Source organism: Ranitomeya variabilis, chromosome 2, assembly GCF_051348905.1.
Source record: "Ranitomeya variabilis isolate aRanVar5 chromosome 2, aRanVar5.hap1, whole genome shotgun sequence".
In the NCBI taxonomy this organism is placed as follows: domain Eukaryota; kingdom Metazoa; phylum Chordata; class Amphibia; order Anura; family Dendrobatidae; genus Ranitomeya; species Ranitomeya variabilis.
In genome coordinates, this window is record NC_135233.1 from 464491599 (window position 1) to 464497464 (window position 5866).

The following is a 5866-nucleotide window of genomic DNA, read 5'->3' on the forward strand; positions in this document are numbered from 1 at the left end:
CCCACAAACATCAGAGATTTCCCATGCATATCCTGTGCCCCAAGCAACAGAGGTTCCCCGTGCATAACCTGTGCCCCCGTAAGCATGAGGTTCCCCGTGCATATTCTGTGCCCTCCACAAGCATCAGGATCACCGTGCATATCCTCTGCCCCCCCCCCCCATCAGAGGCTCCCCGTGCATAACCTGTGCCCCCGCAAGCGTCAGGTTCCCCGTGTATATCCTGTGCCCCCCCCCACAAGCATCAGAGGTTTCCCATGCATATCCTGTGCCCCCAAGCGCCCACAAGCATCAGAGGTTTCCCATTCATATCTTGTGCCCGCCACAAGCATCAGAGGTTTCCCATTCATATCTTGTGCCCCCCACAAGCATCAGAGGTTTCCCATTCATATCCTGTGCCCCCACAAGCATCAGAGGTTCCCCGTGCATATCCTGTGTCCCCCGCAAGAATCAGAGAATCGTCATGCATATCCTGTGCCTCCGCAAGCATCAAAGGTTCCCCGTGCATATCCTGTGCCCACCGCAAGCATCAGAGGTTCCCCGTGCATATCCTGTGCCCCCCGTAAGCATCAGGATCACCGTGCATATCCTCTGCCCCCCGCAAGCATCAGAGGTTCCCCAAGCATAACCTGTGCCCCCCGCAAGCATCAGGTTCCCCGTGCATATCCTATGCCCCCCAAAAGCATCAGAGGTTCCCCTGTCCATATCCTGTGCCCCCCGCAAGCATCAGAGGTTCCCTGTGCATATCCTGTGCCCCCCAAAAGCATCAGAGGTTCCCCCGTCCATATCCTCTGCCCCCCACAACCATCAGAGGTTCCCCGTGCATATCCTGTACCCCTTAAACCATCAGAGTTCCCCATGCATATCCTTCCCCTCCACACACAAGGATCAGAGGTTCCCCATGCATATCCTTCAACTCCACACACACACAAGCATCAGGGGTTCCCCATCCCCATGCATATCCTGTGCCCCCTCAAGCATCAGAGGTTCCCCATGCATATCCTGTGCTCCCAAGCGCCCACAAGCATTAGAGGTTCTCCATGCATAGCGTGTGCCCCTCCCCCATTTCAGCGCATCCTCCCCCACACACGCATCTTACGTATCACCAGTGCCCCCCACCCTACTACCCTTCATCCCAATAATCCCCGTGTGCCTCCTGTGCTCAGACCTCCCCCCAACTCCCCTACAGCAGCCACTTCAGCCTTTCCCGCCCTATGTTACTTTTCACCAGGACTTGAGACTATCACGTGACCGTGTGACGTAAGCAGGTCCTTGCAGTCGGCGAGATTCCTCTTCTGCCAAATTTGAGTGTTTAACTTTAGAGGCTAAAGGCAAGGACCTGCCGCCCCAGGAGGTCACGTGACTGCGGGCGCGGGAGGCGTTCAGTCTGCAAAGGAGCCGAGGAGGAGGAGGCGGTAAGTGTCAGGAAAGTCTGTGCAGAGGCTATGGAGTATGGCGGGACTGAGCTGATAGGTAGGAACATGGGGTTGTAGGGTGTGTGCCAGCAGTGTGGGTACATGCATTTGTGGGTTGCATGGTAACAGTGTAGGAGGTGCACTGGTGATGTAGAGAATGAGCTTGGGGGTACTGGGGAATGGTGGGATGCATGAGGGTAGCGGTGTGGGGGTATATAGGATACATTTGTGGGATGCAGAGTGGGGGTAACACTGGTATATAGGGTGCATTTGTGACGATGCTGAAGTTGGTTTCTTATTCAACAGTTTCTTATTCGGCTATTTTTTATTTTCTGTTTTTTTCAGGTTTTTCAATAAAAATAAACCATTCTAAGTATATAATATTATGCGGTCATGTGCCCTCTTGTGAATACACTTAAAAACAGATAAAAATATTAGAAGGCTGGCACAAAAATGGGCATCAAAGTGGGCACTGAGGTATGGTATTAAAGGGGTTAAATGCCTTTGTGCCACTAATCTAACACCTGATTAACATACCTACTGATGCCCCACATGAAATCCATGTCACTCCAGCCTGGCACAAATGGGTTCTGGGCATCAAAACTGGCATCAAAGTGGTCAAATCGCCCATTTTCACAGATTTGAATAAGTAACAGCTATTTTTAAGGGGTTAAATGCCTTTGTGCCACTAATCTAACACCTGATTTACATACCTACTGGTACCCCACATGAAATCCATGTCACTGCAGCCTGGCACAAATGGGTTCTGGGCATCAAAACTGGCATCAAAGTACTCAAATCACCAATTTTCATAGATTTGAATAAGTAACAGCTATTTTTGAGGGGTTAAATGCCTGTGTGCCACTGATATAACACCTGATTTACATACCTACTGATGCCCCACATGAAATCCATGTCACTGCAGCCTGGCACAAATGGGTTCTGGGCATCAGAACTGGCATCAAAGGGGGCAAATTGCACATTTTCACAGATTTGAATAAGTAACAGCTATTTTTAAGGGGTTAAATGCCTTTGTGCCACTGATTTAACACCTGATTTACATATTTAATGATGCCCCACATGAAATCCATGTCACTGCAGCCTGGCACAAATGGGTTCTGGGCATCAGAACTGGCATCAAAGTGGGCAAATCGTACATTTTCACATATTTGAATAAGTAACAGCTATTTTTAAGGGGTTAAATGCCTTTGTGCCACTGATTTAACACCTGATTTACATACCTACTGATGCCCCACATGAAATCCATGTCACTCCAGCCTGGCACAAATGGGTTCTGGGCATCAGAACTGGCATCAAAGTGGGCAAATCGTACATTTTCACATATTTGAATAAGTAACAGCTATTTTTAAGGGGTTAAATGCCTTTGTGCCACTGATTTAACACCTGATTTACATACCTACTGATGCCCCACATGAAATCCATGTCACTCCAGCCTGGCACAAATGGGTTCTGGGCATCAGAACTGGCATCAAAGGGGGCAAATTGCACATTTTCACAGATTTGAATAAGTAACAGCTATTTTTAAGGGGTTAAATGCCTTTGTGCCACTGATTTAACACCTGATTTACATATTTAATGATGCCCCACATGAAATCCATGTCACTGCAGCCTGGCACAAATGGGTTCTGGGCATCAGAACTGGCATCAAAGTGGGCAAATCGTACATTTTCACATATTTGAATAAGTAACAGCTATTTTTAAGGGGTTAAATGCCTTTGTGCCACTGATTTAACACCTGATTTACATACCTACTGATGCCCCACATGAAATCCATGTCACTGCAGCCTGGCACAAATGGGTTCTGGGCATCAGAACTGGCATCAAATTGGGCAAATCGTACATTTTCACATATTTGAATAAGTAACAGCTATTTTTAAGGGGTTAAATGCCTTTGTGCCACTGATTTAACACCTGATTTACATACCTACTGATGCCCCACATGAAATCCATGTCACTCCAGCCTTGCACAAATGGGTTCTGGGCATCAGAACTGGCATCAAACTGGGCAAATCACCCATTTTCACAGATTTGAATAAGTAACAGCTATTTTTAAGGGGTTAAATGCCTTTGTGCCACTAATCTAACACCTGATTTACATACCTACTGGTACCCCACATGAAATCCATGTCACTGCAGCCTGGCACAAATGGGTTCTGGGCACCAGAACTGGCATCAAAGTGGACAAACAGCCCATTTTCACAGATTTGAATAAGTAACTGATGTTTTTAAGGGGTTAATTACCTTTGGGCCACTGATCTGACACTTAAAATACACAGAAAGTGATGCCCTGCATCAAACACAGGTCTCTCCAGCCTTGGCCAAATGGGTTCTGGGCACCAGAACTGGCATCAAAGTGGGCAAACAGCCCATTTTCACAGATTTGAATAAGTAACTGATGTTTTTTAAGGGGTTAAATGCCTTTGGGTCACTAATACGACACTTAAAATACACAGACAGTGATGCCCTGCATCAAACCCAGGTCTCTCCAGCCTGGCCCAAATGGGTTCTGGGCACCAGAACTGGCATCAAAGTGGGCAAACAGCCCATTTTCACAGATTTGAATAAGTAACTGATGTTTTTAAGGGGTTAAATGCCTTTGGGCCACTAATACGACACTTAAAATACACAGACAGTGATGCCCTGCATCAAACCCAGGTCTCTCCAGCCTGGCCCAAATGGGTTCTGGGCACCAGAACTGGCATCAAAGGGGGCAAACAGCCCATTTTCACAGATTTGAATAAGTAACTGATGTTTTTAAGGGGTTAAATGCCTTTGGGCCACTAATACGACACTTAAAATACACAGACAGTGATGCCCTGCATCAAACCCAGGTCTCTCCAGCCTGGCCCAAATGGCTTCTGGGCACCAGAACTGGCATCAAAGTGGGCAAACAGCCCATTTTCACAGATTTGAATAAGTAACTGATGTTTTTAAGGGGTTAAATGCCTCTGGGCCACTAATACGACACTTAAAATACACAGACAGTGATGCCCTGCATCAAACCCAGGTCTCTCCAGCCTGGCCCAAATGGGTTCTGGGCACCAGAACTGGCATCAAAGTGGGCAAACAGCCCATTTTCACAGATTTGAATAAGTAAGTGGTGTTTTTAAGGGGTTAAATTCCTTTGTGCCACTGATACCAGAGTGCATACATATAGAACAGGGAGCCCCACAATAAAACCAGGTCTCTTCAGCCTGGCCCTAATTAGTTCTGGGCATCAGAACTGTCATCAAACTGGGCAAACAGCCAATTTTAACAGATTTGAATAGGGACCTGCTGTTTTTAAGGGGTTAAATGGCTTTGGGCCACTGATCTGACACTTAAAAAATACACAAATAGCGATGCCCTGCATCAAACCCAGGTCCCTCCAGCCTAGCCCAAATGGGTTCTGGGCACCAGAATTAGCATCAAAGTGGGCAAATATAGTGGGTTGGTGTCGGGAATGCCTTGGTTACAGCATCAAAACCCTGTTATTAACTGGGTTACTGAGGAAATTGTTCAATGGTCCTTATCTAAGTCCTTGAAGTGTGTATCTGTGTTGTCTGTCGGTCTGGAAGCTATTCCGGAGTATCTGAAGGTCTTTGAAGACGTGTTCTCTAAAAGCGAGGCTGAGGTTCTACTGCCACATCCATCTTTTAATTGTGCCATCAATTTAATCTGTCTTGTCCTGAGCGGCTGGCCATGAAGGAGTATATTGCCGAGAGTCTTCGTAAGGGGCATATCCGCCCTTATGTTTCTCCTATGGCAGCTGGCTTTTTCTTTGTAAAGAAAAAAGATGGTGGTTTGAGTCCTTGCCTCGACTTTCGGGAACTCAACAAAATCACTGTGAGAAACACTTACCCACTTCCTCTCATTCCTGACTTGTGTAACCAGTTGTCTGGGGCCAAATGATTTTCAAAGTTGGATTTGTGGGGAGCCTATAATTGGATAAGTGTTTGAGAGGGAGACGAGTGGAAGACGGCGTTTCTCACGTGAGAAGTTCTTTTTGAGAATCTTTTTACGTCCTTCGGGCTAACAAACACCCCTGGCCATTTTTCAAAATTTTATTAATATTGTGTTTGCTGATCTGATCGGTCACTTTGCGATTATTTACCTTGACGACATCTTGGTTTACTCCCCTGACAGTGAAACCCATTTTCACTATTCGCGTACTGTCCTTCATAGACTCAGGGAAAAACTACTTTTTTCAAAATTTGAAATGTTAATTTTTTGTACAGGAGTTATCATTTTTGGGTTTGATTGTTTCCAATGAGGGGTTTCACATGGATCCCAAGAAGGTGCAGGCTATTAGTGATTGGGTTCAGCCCTGTGACTTGAAGGGTTTGCAACTAGTGATGAGTGAGTATACTCGTTACTTGGGTTTTCCCGAGCACACTCGGGTGGTCTCCAAGTATTTATGTCTGATCAGAGATTTAGTTTTCCTTGCCGCAGCT

General features: G+C 46.4%; 1 long non-coding RNA gene across 2 annotated transcripts in view; it reads left to right on the plus strand.

Annotated features, from left to right (window-relative positions):
- Nucleotides 1-1052: 1052 nt before the first annotated feature.
- LOC143806732 (uncharacterized) overlaps nucleotides 1053-5866 on the plus strand; it is a 22639-nt gene continuing 17825 nt past the window's right edge. The window contains exon 1 of one of the 2 annotated variants that reach the window (XR_013221554.1): nucleotides 1053-1412. This is a non-coding gene — a long non-coding RNA (uncharacterized LOC143806732). Of the gene's footprint in view, nucleotides 1471-5866 lie in introns of both variants that reach the window. The other variant, XR_013221553.1, reaches the window with a different exon arrangement.